The sequence below is a fragment of the Hippopotamus amphibius genome, chromosome 1 (assembly GCF_030028045.1).
Source record: "Hippopotamus amphibius kiboko isolate mHipAmp2 chromosome 1, mHipAmp2.hap2, whole genome shotgun sequence".
NCBI lineage: Eukaryota > Metazoa > Chordata > Mammalia > Artiodactyla > Hippopotamidae > Hippopotamus > Hippopotamus amphibius.
Window position 1 is genome coordinate 38709597 of NC_080186.1, and position 16939 is coordinate 38726535.

Consider the following 16939-nt stretch of genomic DNA (forward strand, 5'->3'; position numbering starts at 1 on the left):
CACTGGGACATGCTCTCTGTGCTGGGGTCCTGGCCCCACAGAGCAGATGCCAACTCCCCTCCTCATCACCTGTCTTTCCTCCCCTTCTCTCTGTTTTCCATTTTCCATCCAGTTCCATTCAAGGGAAGACCCAGACACTCCATGTGACATTGTGAATTTATCCAGGGAGTGGGAAAGGCAGGAAGATAGGTGAGTGACAAACAGGTAGACCCATAATACTGGGAGAGATCGGGGCCCAGGGCGCCGGCAGTGACATGGGACGTAGCAGGTATAGTAACGGCTGCCCAAGGTGTGCTCGTCCTAGTCCCTGGAAGAGGAAAGTAAGCCTGTTCTATCTGAGTGGGCCCGTGTCCTCACAAAGGTCCTTATGAAAGAGAAGGTGATGTGGAATCCCAGCAGGGGAACATTTGAAGATGCTGCTGGATTTGAATGTGGATGAGGGCCCAGGAGCCAAGGAATGCCAGGATGGCAGCTCTAGATGTGGGAGAAGGCAAAGAGAGGGAACCTCTGCTAGATCCCTGAGAGGGCGCCCGGCCCCCATTGTGGCTGTGTCCAGGGAAACCCATTGCTGGCTTGTGACTCCAGAGCCGTCAGAGAATAAGTGTGTGTAGTTCTATGTCCCTGAGGCTGTGGTCAATTAGTTTAGCAGGGAAAGGAATTTTGAATCCAGGGACAGGCAGGCAGGCAGGCAGAAGGGGAGAAAGAGAGAGAGTAGAGAGAGTGGAAGAGGCAGGCGATCAGGGTTTAGGTGGACAGTCAGAGATATGGGATGGGGTGGGGGTGGTAGTCAGAGACAGATGGAGAGATAACAGAGAGGGAGCCTGGAGAAAGGTGAGAGCACAAGGGCAGAGAGTCTGATGGGCAGGAGGCAGGAGATGAGGTAGACTGGCAGGTGGGCAGAGAGAAGCAGGAAGTGGCAAAGAGGCAAGGCCAGGAGAGAGTGACAGGGGGACAGGATGGCGGGCAGGAGCCCTCAGAGCTTGTCCTCGTCCCCACAAGGATTACAGGAGCTTCTTGAGCTGCAAGTGGATCCCATTTTGGGACTTCAACACAACTCTTGGAATGGGAACCGGGACCCTGGAGGGATCCAGTGTGAGCTCAAAATGAAGCAAGTTCAGGGCCATGGCCACCTTCACCTCGTTCATGGCAAACGGCTTCCCGATGCAGTTCCTGGGTCCGGGAGGGAAAAGGAAGTGAGTGGGGCTTGTAACCAGGCACAGGGCATCCAGGGCTCTCCTCCACGTGCCCCAGACCAGATCCCTGCCTTACATGCCTCTCTGAACGTGCCACCCACCCAACGCGTGTCTTGGTGGACACGCTCCCCCGACCTTTACAAGCCCACCTCTCTGCACACTAGCTCCTAACTCCTGCCTCTGCTCTCAGCAGCACCAAATCCTCTTGGGGAGGGTCAGTGCTCTATGCCAAAGAGTCAAGTGAAGCAGTAAATGTGAATTAGCCCTTTGTTCACTCATCCACAGGCAGTTTCTGGTTTCAGGCCAGGTCAGGGCACTGTAGGGGGCGGGCTGGGTCACTCTCGGGTCCCAGTCATCTGTGGAGAAACACGGGGACACCAATCCCCAGAGAGGACAAGACAGAGTTGTGTAAGGAAGTCAGGATGGCGACAGGGAGGCTTCCTGGAGGGGCCACGGGTTAGTGACCCTCAATCTGCTGGACCATTTGCCTCCCAATGAAGGGTCCAAACTCCTGTCTCCCCTCAGCCCTTCAGTCAAGCTGCCTCTGGATCCTTTCTGTTCTACTCCAGAGACCACCCTCCTCCCATCCCTGGGGCTCCTCACTGGCCTTTTCAGTCACCCTGCCTCCCCTCCCTGTACTGAAGCCATGCAGCTCCAGGCCTGCTCTGCCCTTTACCGCAGGGAGGACATGTCCCAGTGCCTCAGCTGGCATCGTTGCCCTCTCTGGGTTGTTCCTCACTCACCACGCACCCGTCCAGCTCCTCTTCCTCACTCAGCTCCTGCTGAGGGCCCCTTCCCCCACCTCTGCCAGCCACATGCTCACCAGGTCGCTCCGCCTCTGCCAGCTGCACTTCTTCCTCCCTGGACCCCCAAGACACCATTAGTGTTACTCAAGATACATCATGGTCCCCTGAGCAGGGCACTGTCAGAAACATGGAATGTTCAACAGTCTGCTCAATGAAAGAATGAGTGAGTGAAAGAGATGATGAACGTTTGATGTCTGTCTTGTAAGGCAAACCTACTGACCACTACACATGGAAACGTCACATGTCTGTCTTGAAAAGAGCTTGCTGTTTTTTGGCTGTGAACTCCTGGAAGCAGGGAGTGTCTTTCATCTCCGTGTTCTCATCTCCTAGTACATGACTTGGCACACAGAGACAGGCTTAATAAATGGTTTTAGAGTTAAATAAAGTTAATTGAATTGAGAAAAAAAAACCCAGATGGAATTAAGTGTTAATTCTGACCTATGAATTGAGCCACCTGGTCCCCCTGTCCTCTAGTGGCAGCTGCATGACGTGCAGCCCATGTCTACAAGGAAGGATGGACCCTACACATCCTAGAGCCAATTCTGAGCAGGTTTTGCATCAGACGTGTTCTGTGAAGGTTAATTCACCAACTGAAAACTTCACAAAAGTATGGATTTATGAAAAAAACTTGCTTCTCCTTGTTTCTACTAAAAAGTTACAAAATTATGGGACTTACTCTTTCAGAGGGGGATCTGTAGTCTTTGAGATTTTCATAGAAGTCATTTTGGGGTGTATCATCCAAGTCAACAGCTATTTCTAGGGTGCTTTTCCTTCCAGGAATTTTTCAAATGCACGTGTCAAATACAAAAGTGTGGATTTTCTCTGAAAAGCAATTGATTGTCCTCCACGTCATGTTCTTTTTTGTTTGTTTGTTAGTTTTTTCCCCAAGTACACTCTGTAGATTCTGGGACTATGGCATATAATCCCTGCTATACATAAAGAATTTTGTCAACTGGAAGGTGTCATATTTATATGAAAATGCAGTCTACACTTTGGTGGCATTGACTACAGAAATAGGGAACACATACATGGCATGGATTTTTCTCTACGGCCATGGCAACTGATCACATACATGGCTTGAACCATCAGGACAAAGGAGGCAGCTGGAAATCCAAACCCATGTAAACACCACTGATACAGGAGGTGTATCAGGGAGGCTGGTTGGTGAATTAAGTAGAAAAGGCAGCGGGCTTGACTAAGAATGTGTGTAGAGAGAAAACTACCTTTTATGATGACTGATGATTGTGAAAAGCAAACATCTGAAGCTTAGTTTTCATAAAAATTCTAAAGATGAAATGTCAGACACCTTAAGGGAGGAAAACCCCAGAAACGTCAGGGCGGCCACCAACAGGAAAAAGTGGCTGGCGGTTGTGGAAGTCAGGAGGTCAAGGTCTCTGTGCCGTGCCCTCAAGGTCTTCATAAGCATGGAGACCCATGCCTCCTTCTCAACACATTAACATACAAGGTCGTAGTGCATATACCACATAGGAATGTACACAGTCAGACACATCAGGAAGCACCCAGTGACACCCGGCTCTCCCAAGTGCAGAAAGCCTCGCCTGGATCCTCCTGAGAAGGCCAGCAGAGCATGACTGTGTTGAGAAGACCCCAGTGCAAACCGGGATGGGTCAAACACCTGCAGAGAGAACACCACGGCCGGGACACGTGGGGTCACACTCCTCTCAGCAATGCAAAAGGGAACAAGAATCCCAGATGGGGGAGCAAGAAGAGGTGTTGGTCTGGAGAGAGCATCCCATTCCCTCCTCCCACAGCCACCATACCTCTGGGTTCAGCCACACCTTCAGGTTGTGATGAAGCCCATAAAAGGAGAGGGAGACTGTGATTCCTGTGGGGGATGGAGGAGAGAGGGAAGACGGATGGTACCCAGAGCAGCAGGGGGCATGTGCAGCACAAAAGGCTGGGAGCCACCATGAGAGCCAGCCTCCATCACTCTGAATGCAACGATGCTCTTGCATGACAGGTGGGCTGGGTGTGACAAAGCACATGAGCACTGGTTAGGAGTAGGGAACCATGGCCCAGGATTGAAAAGTAAAAGGAATTGGAGGCTTACATTTGAGAGCACCTCACGTGACAAGTCACATTTATCAAGTGTCATCATGAGCCCTTGGGGGAGGTGCATTAACTCATTCAATCCTCAGAGCAGCCCTCAAGGAAGGCACTCACATCCCCTTGTGCAGATGGGGCACCTGAGCCTCTGAGATGTTAAAGGGCATGACCATGATCCCACAGTTAGGAGGTGGCCGGGCTGGGATTCACACCCACTGGGAGGTGAGCCCGTGGGTGGCCTCCAAGCATGACAGGGCTCTCCGACCTGGGCATCAGCTGCTCTCTGGCATCCACATGAGGGCCCCTCACAGGTTGGGCCACCTGACCGACGACAGTGGATTCCCTGAGCTCCCTCATTCAATGAGACCCACTATGGGAAGAAGAAGATCTCCCCCTGCTTCTGTCTGCTTCCCTCTTAAGATTTCACACCTCAAGGAATCAGAGCGTTAGCCCACCATTACAAGACTACATTTAGGGACTAGCATTTGCTTTTTGAGATTTTGTTGGTTCAAGTTCTGGGTCAAGCATTTTAAAAAAGTCATCCAAACCACAGAGTCAATATTAATGATCTTCAGGCAGAAATAATCTCCATGCCATCCCGGAACTGGGAAAGCACGTTTGTATTTTTGATCTCCCATGTGGTCTCGTAGAGAGTTCAGGTTAGTGGCAGCGGTCAAGTTCATACCTGCAGGTGAGGAGCGTCCATCAGGGAAGGTGATGGGCTTGCTGAGCTCTCTGCCCATGAACGGCACTGGCGGATAGAGTCACAGTGCCTCCTTGATGCACATGGTGGTGTAGGACATCTGATCCAGGTGGCCCCTGAAATGAAGTCCATCCTAACATAGGATGGGCAGGGCAGGGCCAGACAACCAGGGGTTCTCCCCCAGCTGAGTGTCAAGTCTGTCCTATTGCATGTGCACTCACCTGGTGATGGAGGTACCATCCCCCAGGAGGATCTGGATGACTTCCTGGCACCTCTGCTGATGCTGAGGGTGGGAGGCCAGAGCATAGAGGGTCCAGGAGATGCCAATGGCTGTGGTTTCATGGCCTCCAAACATAAATATGTGTCCAATTTGGCACGGAGTTCTGTGTCAGACAAGATGCTCCCATTCTCCATTTGCAGAGGCAGGGCAAGAGTGCAGGGTTGGCCCTTCCTCTGCGTTTCTGGCAAAAGCCGCAGGCCTCTCCTGCCCATATTCACTGTGGCAAAGAGGAGGATGTCCAGGAAATCCAAGTGCCTCTCGCTCCTCACCTTCTCCAGCTCTCCCTGCTTCTGCAGGTGAGCCTTCCTCAGCCGGATCACTGCATCTATCACAGAACAGTGGTTCCCAGCAGAACTGAGACCTCTGGGGGCCCTGATCCCTCTCCCAGTGTAACCCCATCTGCCCCTCAGGCCCAATCTGGGTTCCAGGTGGATGTGGACAAGAGTGGGCTTGGGTGTGCATGGCGGGGCTGAGAGCTCCAGCATCATCTGAGGCAGGTCGGGCATCCCCTCAATAGCACAGCCCGGGGAGGCTCTGCCTGAATGCTGCTGGGAGGGGGCCTCATTCACTCATCACCAACGTGGTGACACATGTACCTCCCTGCACATCACCTGATCCCCACAACATCTCGGTTCCCAACCCCTGCCCCAGGGAAACACTCAGCGTGGGTGTGTATGCCAGCTCCTGTAGAGGAAGCAGGAGACTGGGCTCTGCCTGAGGGGTCCAGGCCAGGCCCTTTCACATGTGCCTGGTGATGGGGGGGAGGGGGGAGCAGCCCAGAAGGAAGAGCAGAACATATGCCTAGATGGGTGAGCTGGCAGGCCCAGTGGCTTCAGCGCCCATCAGGAGTCAGCCTGTAAGTGATAACTTTCTGGTGGAAGATATTCCTCACATGGAAAAAAATCAGATTTCTCAGGTCCCTGATGGACTGGATGTAGGACTGGGAGTTCCTGAAGGGAGAGGATGCAGAAGAGACTGGCGTGGAGGGAGGCTCTGACCTGGAGACAGAGTGGGTCTCTGGGTGGGGATTCCTCAGTCAGTGGGGACAGGCCGCACTGAGGCTTTGTCATTTCTGCCCTACAGCCCTGGAGACCCTCAGTGCTTTACCAGTGGCCTGAGCAGCCAGGCTTGTCCCTGTGCAGGAATCAGGGACCTGTGACTGAGGCAAGGTTGGTCTGGGTGGAGTTTGACTGTGGTCCATGGCTCTCTGCATAATGTTGCCATTTGCGCTGAATAGCATCCTTGCTGACCTACCTGCCTCTCAGGGGAGTCCTCCACAGCTGGTGAGATCAGGACCCTGCCCTTGAAGGGTTGTCACTGACCTGTCTGTCTGGATGCTGCCCCGGTGGCTGAAGGCGCACTTCATGATGGCTTCCAGCGTTATCAAGGAGATGTGTTCAAAGATCTCCAGATGTGCATCCTGGCCGATGAGCTCCTCCCACTTGTCCTGTGGTGGGAGGGGGACATTGACCCTGCTCTGCTTCTTCAGAAGGCCTGTGCTGACAAGGCCAGGCTCTCTTTGCCTCTGTCTCTCTAAATCCTTGGATGACATTTCCTCAATTTCCACCTAGTTTAAAGCTCTAGCACATGTGTAATGTGATGCCCATTTTCTCAGAATCTTTTATTATACAATTACCCATGTTGTCTCAAAATATTCTGAATTAGTTCTGAATTTTAGGAACAATTTATGATGCTCATCACCTTGTGGCAGACCAGAAAGCATAGTTTTACAGGGGACAAAGGGGGAATCCTTTGTGTCCTGAGATTGTAGCTGGACAGGTGGTGGCCAACACTAGAAGGCAAATATTTCAAGGCCAGAGAAGCTGAAGGAGCTTTGCTGGTGCTGCCATGAAGGGGCATGAGGGTCTTCAATTCCTTTCATTCATCCAGTGTTAGCTGAGACCAGCTGGTTCCCAGTGCGGTTTGAAGGTGATGTTTCTGAAGACCTGGTCTGTGAATGTAGACCTGGCCTCATTTTCTGCCATGAGTGTCTCAGTTCCATGCAGAAGCTCTGGACCCCAGGCCAGAGCCCACCTGAGTGCCATCCTGGGATGTCCAGTCTGCTACTGAAGCTGCCGTTGCCCAGGCCAGCCAGGGGCAGCTTGTGCTGCTGTGCAGGGGAATGAGCCTTGCTCTAGTGCGCTGTGTGAAGACGTCTAGATGATAGGAGAGTGAACCCTGAAAACACCACGGCCCGGCTTTCCCTTGGTGAGGGGCACATTGTGCATTCAAGCTGGTGCCTGCGTCCTCCTCTGTGCCATCCTGTTTTAGGCACCTCTGTCTCATAGTAAGTTCGGAATGCATCATGCTGGGTTGTCTGTATCTGATGGATGTCTGAGGGCACATGTTTCTGCAAGTGGACTTTGTCAGCTGTGTTGGATGTGAGTGGGTACAGGTGATGAGGGATGGACTCACCAGCATCACGCGCACAGAGTCAGCCATGAGACGCACGTAGGGCTTCAGGATGTCCTAGTGGAAGGCTGGGATCGGCATCCGCCGGTGCTGGAACCACGTCTGCCCCTCCACCACGAGCACACCATTCCCTGGACTGCAGATGGGGGTGTGTGTGGGTCGAGCAGACTGGATTAGAGGATGACTGGGGACAACTTGGGAGGAGCCAAGGGTGTCAGAAGAAGGCACATCATGGACAAAGACAGGAATGGCCAGGACAGTTCAAGGATGTGAATTTCCAAAATGGATGGTCCGTAGGATGTGATTATGACAGCTCTGAGATTAAGGTTGGAAAATAATAGGGAGGCAGCTGATAGAAGGACTTGACTAAAATCAGTCTGAGAATTTCACAGAGCACTGAGAAGGGGTGAAGAAGAGGCTGAGCAACAGGACAGCCTCAGCACATTACAAAGATGAGGCCATTATTAGAAGAAGAGAAATGAGGTTTGCAGCAGAGATGCGGGTGGTGACAGGGTGCCTGACCCCTGTTGTTCTCCGTTAGGCAAAGGGGCAGGTCTTGGTAAACCTAACTGGAGGGTGGACCACAGTTGTGTTTAAATGTACTTGCCAATGCAGGGAATCAGGCATCTGTAGGCACAATAAGACTTTGGATCTGAAAGGCAAGGAAGGAAGGTGGAGGGGAGTGAAGAAGGCAGGCGCCCTGCAGAGCAGCAGTGGTCCAGACCATGGGCTGCAACTGACAGTCTGTCTTAAGCCGCCTCCCCCTGGGTTCCCAGCCCTGAGACTCTCTGTCCTGACCGTCACCTGTGGGCCCAGGCAGGCAGACTCGGTGTCCTAGCAGCAGAACACCCACAGGACTAAGATGGTGAATCGGCATGAAACCTAAGTTCTGTTCAGTGCCATAGAATAAGACAGAAGCCTGTGGTTTTCCTACAATTTGTGGTGGTTTGGCCATTTCAAGCCCCACGACAGGCAACAGTGAGAGGTGCCAAAGCTACATCAGTGTGGACAGGGAAGTGTCTCCCAGAATGGCATCCTCTGAGTTGTGTTTTAAAAAGAAAGAAAGGAAGAAGAGTGAAATCAGCCCCACCCAGGTGTGTAAGCATTCACTATAAATAGAGAATATCGACCCTAGGCTGTCTTGCGGGCTGCAAGGATGGTTGGTAGAGAGTCAGGTATTCCTGGCTGAAGTGCCAGTCTCTTCTGGAATGGCACAGACCCAGGGGCATGTACCCAAGAGGGAAGAGTTTCTCCTGCTGGCATGTGGGTTTCACTGTCACCTGATCTGCCCAGGACGAGCTTCATGTAGTCAGGGTCGTAGACCAATACGCCGGCTTTTGTCCCGAACAGCTGGCAAGCACAGGCAGTCGGGTATTTCTCTACCCTGTTTCAGTAGGGCTTGCAGCTCGCTCTCCTCTTGGAACTGTCACCAAGGGAAAGATACATCGATAGAACCCTTCTCTGAGTTCCAGTGCTGGAGTGGGGGTGAAGAGCAGGATGGGTACAAGGAGGTCCCTCTGGATCTCTCAGCAGAACTAAGAGTTTAGATCTATTGCTTATGGCCTGGGCTTGGAGGCGGACTTGCTGGCTGTCCACCTTTGTCCCAAAACCAGATTCTGTGCCATTGTCAGGTACAGCTATGGGCCAGCACTAGCAACTGCCTACAGAAATATACATGATGGATAGACCCCCTGGTGTACAGCCTTTTGGAGGTCATTCGAACCACATTTGCATGAGCCACTTATGGTAATTCTTATTACTTGGTATGCAGTTCTGTCATAGAATTTTATTATTTAAAGAAAGAAATAGTTTATTTCTAAAAACAAATGTATATACTAATTTCCTTTTGCCATACTGGTTGTAATTTTTTTTTTTCTGTTTTCTTTTTTGTTTTCAGTTTCATTTATTTATTTATTTTTTTTTGGGGGGGGGGTACACCAAGTTCAATCATCTGTTTTTATACACATATTCCCGTATTCCCTCCCTCCCTTGACTTCCCCCTCCACCCTCCCTCGAGTCCCACCTACCCTCCCCGTCCCAGTCCTCTAAGGCATCTTCCATCCTCGAGTTGAACTCCCTTTGTTATACAACAACTTCCCACTGGCTATCTATTTTACAGTTGGTAGTATATATATGTCTGTGCTACTATCTCGCTTCTTCTCAGCTTCCCCTTCACCCCCCGCCCCCTTCCAAACCTCGAGTTCTCCAGTCCATTCTCTGTACCTGCGTCCTTGTTCTTGTCACTGAGTTCATCACTACCATTTTTAGATTCCGTATATGTGAGTTAGCATACAATATTTGTCCTTCTCTTTCTGACTTACTTCACTCTGTATGACAGACTCTAGGTCTATCCACCTCATGACATATAGCTCCATCTCATCCCTTTTTATAGCTGAGTAATATTCCATTGCATATATATGCCACCTCTTCTTTATCCATTCGTTTGTTGATGGGCATTTAGGTTGCTTCCATGTCCTGGCTATTGGAAATAGTGCTGCAATAAACATTATGGTACATGTTTCTTTTGGGATTATGATTTTCTTTGGGTATATGCCCAGTAGTGGGATTACTGGATCATATGGTAGTTCTATTTGTAGTTTTTTAAGGAACCTCCAAATTGTTTTCCATAGTGGCTGTACCAACTTACATTCACTGTGCAGGAGAGTTCCCTTTTCTCCACACCCTCTCTAACATTTGTTGTTTCCAGATTTTGTGATGATGGCCATTCTGATGGGTGTGAGGTGATACCTCATTGTGGCTTTGCCATGCATTTCTCTGATGATGAGTGATGTTGAGCATCTTTTCATGTGTTTGTTGGCCATCTGTATGTCTTCTTTGGAGAAATGTCTATTTAGGTCTTCTGCCCATTTGTGGATTGGGTTATTTGCTTTTTTGGTATTAAGCTTCATGAGCTGCTTGTCTATTTTGGAGGATAATCCTTTGTCCGTTGTTTCATAGGCAATTATTTTTTCCCATTCTGAGGGTTGCCTTTTAGTCTTGTTTATGGTTTCCTTTGCTGTGCAAAAGCTTTTAAGTTTCATGAGGTCCCCTTCATTTATTCTTGATTTTATTTCCCTGATTCTAGGAGGTGGGTCAAAAAGGATGTTGCTTTGATGTATGTCATAGAGTGTTCTGCCTATGTTTTCCTCTAGGAGTTTTATAGTGTCTGGCCTTACATTTAAGTCTTTAATCCATTTGGAGTTTATTTTTGTGTGTGGTGTTAGGAAGTGTTCTAATTTCATTCTTTGACATGTCGCTGTCCAATGTTCCCAGCACTACTTATTGAAGAGGCTGTCTTTTTTCCATTGTATATTCGTGCCTCCTTTGTCAAAGATAAGGTGCCCATATGTGTTTGGGCTTACCTCTGAGTTCTCTATTCTGTTCCATTGATCTTCCTTTCTATTTTTGTGCCAGTACCATACTGTCTTGATCACTATGGCCCTGTACTATAGTTTGAAGTCAGGAAGCCTGATTCCACCAACTCCATTTTTCCTTCTCAAGATTGCTTTGGCTATTCGGGGTCTTTTGCGTCTCCATACAAATTGTAAGATTTCTTGCTCTAGTTCTGTGAAAAATGCCATTGGTAATTTGATTGGGTTTGCATTGAATCTGTAAATTGCTTTGGGTAGTACAGTCATTTTCACGATGTTGATTCTTCCAATCCAGGAACATGGTATGTCCCTCCATCTGTTTGTGTCATCTTTGATTTCTTTCATCAATGTCTTAAAATTTTCTGCATACAGATCTTTTGCCTTCTTAGGCAGGTTTATTCCTAGGTATTTTATTCTTTTTGTTGCAATGGTAAATGGGAAAGTTTCCGTAATTTCTCTTTCTGCTGTAATATATTTTGAATACTATCCCAGCATGCATAGAAATGGTTGTTATTTTGAAAGATTGTTTGGGATGTATATGGCTACGTGAAAGAAATTAAATACTAAATTCTGTGTGTATAATATTATTTTAAATATTGAGTGTGTACACTGTTGTAGGACACATTGTGGATGTATATATATGAAAATAGTACTGAACTAAGATTTGATATGTGGATTTTTTTCTGTCACTTTCCTTTACCAATATCCAGGAACTTTATGCACTTCCCACCACCTAGAGGAAGCTTTTGAAACTCCTCAGTGTGGACCACAAAGGCCTTTGCGCTCTGGCTTCACCTTCTGTCTTCTTGCCTCCTGCCTGGCTGGCAACTCCACAGGACCCGTTGCTCTGCCCCCCAGGATGTGGCTGCCCGTGCCCCTAGCAGGGGCTCCACCTGCTAACACTCCTGGGCCTTTGCCCATGTTCTTCCCTCTACCTGGTGTGCCCGTCCTCTCTGCCACAGAGCGACTGCCTCTCCTCTGCTTGGAGACGCAGCTTTTCTCACCACCTCTGGATTTCTCCTCAACATTTGGTCCAAGGCATGCTCCATGCAGCCAACTCTTCTTTAATTCAATGGCTTCTGTGTACCTCAAAGCAACTCCTGCCACACTGGTACCTAATCTCTGCCTGCATCCTTCTACCATCAAGACTCACCAGCTCGGAGGCACCTTGCCTATTGTGGGACAGCTTCCTCCCCCCAGCACATATTTATTGAGCATTTCCTATGTGCCAGGCACTGGTTTAAAGGCCCTGAATTAGGATGTGGCTCTAGATGCTTGTCTGTTTGGAGCCTCTGGATTAGCAGAGGAGACAGAGGGATTAAGAGGCCCTGACGGTTGTAGGGGGTCATGAATGTGTGATGGAGGGAAGACCCAACCTCTGGGGAAGCTTTGGGGATGGCGCCCTGACTCCAACCTTGACGTTAGAAAGCTCTTGGTCATGTACTTGCTCATTCATCGAATCATCATTTATCCAGATGCTTTCGGGTCACAAAGATCCACCAGAGACAGGCTCTCCCAGAAGGAGCTCACAGCTATGACGCTGCAGAAAAAATAGCTGAATCTGGTTAGCACTGCCTTTTGAAAAGGACATCTAAGGGAAAAGGAGTTGTGCCCTCGGCTCCTGGGAGACCCAGAAAGACATGTTGGGAGAGGTGGTTGGGATTGGGCCTTGGAAGACAGACATAGGAGGGACAAGGTCATTGTAGGTACAGGGCACATAAGCGCAGAGTACCAGAGGCTGCAATGCCCAGGCAGGCGGGAAGGACCCTCTATAACCTGGCGTGCAGGAGACTAGGAGGCCTGAAGGCCCAGCAGGTGGGGAGGACCCTTAGTAACCTGGGGTGCAGGAGTGTAGGAAGGAGAGGGGAGAGAGGTACTGGACCAGCCCACATGGGGCCCTGGCTGTTTCCGGTTCCTGTCTTTGGCTTGAATCATGATACTTGAATCATGATACTTGAATCATGATTCAGAGAAAGAGGGGCCTCAGCTCTCCCCAACCCCTGACTTTCTCCTGACATTTGTTCAGCCCACAAAGCCTTGGTGAGCCCCTGTCCATGTGGCCCCTGACTTTCCTGTGAGCCCCCACGCCCCCAGGCTAGTGCTGCCAGAGCTGGGTGGGGAGGTGCTGCCCCTCCCCCGCCTGCACGCTGCTCCTTCCCCTCCTTCCCATCCCTCCTCTCATTGGAATGACCTCCCTCTGTGCAGGTTGCTTGCTGGGTGCTGGGGGTGAGGGGGATTACACATTAACTCCAAGAGCTCATAGTCCAGTGAGTGAGGACACCGGGCAGCGACCTCACCCTGCTGATGGTGCAACTCAGATGTCAGTTCCCCTTACCTGGCGCCATCTTGGGAACCTGGCTCATATGTGTCAGCAACTGGTCAGGGTTTAACCACTGAAATCACGAGACTGGAAAATCCCTTACTCATTACAAACCGAGCCAGTATGTGCCTGCAGCTGCCATGATTCCCCATCCAGCAGGTGGGCCTCTTTTCCTGTGACCTGACACATTCTGAGATTCCTGTCTGTCATCTCCATGGACAGTGCACCCACAGGACACCATCCATTAGACCGATGTCTGTGCTCCCAGGCAAGCTGAGGGCTAGGCATGCAGAGAGGATGGGATTGCGGGATGAGGCAGGGAAGCATCTAGCAGCCTGTTTTGGGAGAACAGCTGAAGCTGCTCAGCCTGGAGAACAGGGAGACTCAGGATGGAACAGCCATTGCCCTCAAAGTGCGGGGCTGCCAGGACAGGCTGCAGATCTACCTGAGGACAGAGTGAGAGACCCGAGGACACCAACACAGGGTCTTGGGAGGGAGTGAGCTCCCTGGACTGGGATGAGGACCCAAGACCTGAGAGTTAAGCTGGGTTCTTTTGTGGGACCACGTGCTTATCACACAGCAAGACTGTGTCCCATGAACTTGCTGACCAGGGCCATGGTCTGAGGGCCCTGGCCCTCCCTGCCCTCCCCTCCCCCGTCCCGTTCCATCCTACCTCCCGCATGTGCCCATAGAGCCAATGGGAAGGAGGAGACTTGAACTGCTGGAGGGCTTTGAGCAGCCACTGTCTGCGCAGGTAGAGCTCTGCTGCCTTGAGCAGAAGCAGAAGCAGGCCGAGTAGGGTGGCCACCTGCAGGTGCCCTGAGATGCTGCCCAGGTCTCTTGTGGGGCTCAGCACAGAGATGCTCATGGTGCAGCGGCGTCTGGAGCACGGACTGTCCCTGAATGTGGTGGACCTCCCCTGAGCACCCAGCCTGGTGAGGGAGGATCACCCCACTCACCTGGGGGAGGGATAGGGTGAGGGCAGAGCTCAGACCTGGGCCTCCAGGGTTGTAGTTGTTTTCTTGGTATTGTTTGTTTTTTTTTTAAACTGAAACCAATCTCTCTTTTGTTACAAAATGTAATATAAAAAGAAGATAATAATTGTAAATAGAAGTGGGAGGTTGAGTTGTACCAGAATCCTGCAAACTGCCACATGCTTACTGTATAAAAAAGCTTTAAACCAATCATAATAAAACAGGAAACTAAATGTTTTGTATAGCTTCCCTGAATAACATATTGCTGTGATATCTTATTTAACACTGTGATATTGTACATCTAGGCATGGTCTACCCTGCATGACCACAGAAATCATTTTCACTTGTCCAATGCAACTGAAAATTCCATCCCCCTCTTTTTTTTTAACTAATCAGCAGGTTAGTGCACACTGAGGGTATGGATGCTTACATATTTCCTTAACTTTGCACTGATATGTGTGTGTGAATACCATCTTCCTTCTTAAGAAATGAGAGAATACAAGTATGAAATGTAGTGAAGGATGGCTACTACTGAAATATGATAGTCTTCGTTTTAAAAAATCTTTGGGATTATGTAATTAACATTTAGAGAAATTTTATTCAGATATCTTGCTTTCTTCACCTTTGAGGCTTACAGATTCTTAAAGCAAGATTCCTTTCAGAGTCACTGTTTTCACCCTCTTGTGTAGTAATCAGTGACTGTGTTTTTCTGTTGGGCCAGATAAAATAGCTAGCTGAGAATCTTGTAATCTTTATATTGTTAGGTATATTATAAGTGCAGCATCTTTTGCTGTTTATGAAGTCTTTCCTGCGTGTTTTTGCAGGAATTAAAAAAAAGCTGAAGAACAGAGGACAAACTAAAATTTCATGAAAGAAAATCCTAATCAGCAGTGGCAGTGTAAGAAGAAGATGACTTCCACTTGGTCATTGTGGACAGGCAGTTAGATGTGGTGTCAGTGCTTCTGTGAATGATGACTAGTGTCTCTCTTGGAGCAAGTGCATGCTCCAGTGTCCATCTCCTGCCTAGAAAGAGAGGGCTCAGCAAGAGGCACCACTCAGCAGAAGCACTTAGGTGTCCTAAAGCAAAGGCTTTTTAATGCAATCTGTTTGACAGTATTCTTAGAGAAATGCAAACATAATTCTAAGGCATTTGTCAGCACACTTTAAGCTCTTTTACGTCCAGTACTAAGAGATACTATATTTAAATGAAAATGTAAAGAAATCAAGCAACGTTAATAAGATGTGCTCCCTACTGTGTTACCTACAGGAATGGGTACATATATTGTCACTGCACAAAATCACTTCTGTTAAGACAGTTTTAAAAAGAGACACAGATGCAGCAGATTTTTTTTTCATACTGCATTTCTAGATCCTGAATGAATGCTCTATATTACGAAAAGAGAAAGAATGAGTCAAAAGATCTTTTGGGATCTATTAGTCTTAAATACACTGCTTACTCACCGAAGATGATGTGTTATTTCTTCAGTTTTTCCCCAACGTGTAAGACCTTTCAGCAGGGCATTTACAATGCTTCTCATATGTTTTCACATCCATCTTATTGGCCTGACATGTCTTGAGAACCATGAGAACACAGAGGTCATTGCATTCAGACAACACTAACGACTCTGGGATTTTTACAGCCTCAGTGCGTGCATGTAACTCTGGATTTTAATTGTCCACGCACGCTACAGAGGGAACACTTTGCACATGAAAATGGTGAGACACACAAATGGGGAGACAGGCCTTTTAGTGCCCTATTGTTCTCCAAGAAAATCTGGAAGAAAAGAATTCCTGACACATGAATTTCCTTCAGTAGTTTGTGTCTGAAGCATGTTTTGGCAACATTTTCCTTTCTAAAGTTAGTGTGTGATGCTTTGGTGTTCAGTGAAATCAATTAGCCATCTGTTCTTTAATGTTCTGGTACAATCTTCTACATTATTTTGCCTTCAATCTTCATGGGAAGTATCTTTATGTAGCTTATACTTTGAGAGAAGGACTAATTGTGAAATGAGTTTTTCTGAAGTAACAGTAAATAAGTATGATGTGTTAGTATGGTGTGCAAATTAATGTTTAACGTGAAGTTGCACCAAATATGGTTAGTCTCAATTAAAGATTTTATACTCTGCTTGGGGGCCTTTAATACATTGTTTCTTGCCATCTGTTCTTCAGCAAAAAATGGTATTTTAAAAATTGTTGCTTTCTTCTGACAAAACTTTAGCCAGACTCACCAGCAAAAATCACAGGAGATGTTACAAAGGACACCACAGAAATACAAAGGAACATAAGAGACTACTATGAACAATTAAATGCAAATAAATTTGATAACCTTGAAGAAATGGATTAATTTCTAGAAACATACAACCCACCCAGACTGAGTCATGAAGAAAATAGAAAATCTTAACTGACTGATTACTAGTGAGGAGATTGAATCAGTAATCCAAACCTTCAACAAACAAAAGTCTAGGATCAGAGAGCTTCACTGGTGAATTCCATCAAACATTTGAAGAAGAATTAGTATCAATCCTTTTCAAACTTTGCTCCAAATAGAGGAGGCTAGAACACTCCCAAAGCCATTTTATGAGGCCCGCATTACCCTGATATCAAAAGCAGACAAGGATACCACAAGAAAAGAAAATCACAGGCCAATATCTCTGATAAATATAGACACAAAAATCTTCAAGAAAATATTAGCAAACTGAATTCAATAATAATTTCAAAGGTGTAAGCACAAAAGACCCCAAATACCAAAGCAATCTTGAGAAAAAAGGACAAATCTGGAGGTATCATACTCCCAGACTTCAGATTATACTACA

At 48.2% G+C, this 16939-nt stretch overlaps 1 pseudogene; it reads right to left on the reverse strand.

Moving 5' to 3' along the window:
- Positions 1-973: 973 nt before the first annotated feature.
- Positions 974-14020, reverse strand: LOC130837240 (cytochrome P450 4A11-like; annotated as a pseudogene).
- Between the last annotated feature and the right edge of the window lie 2919 nt (positions 14021-16939).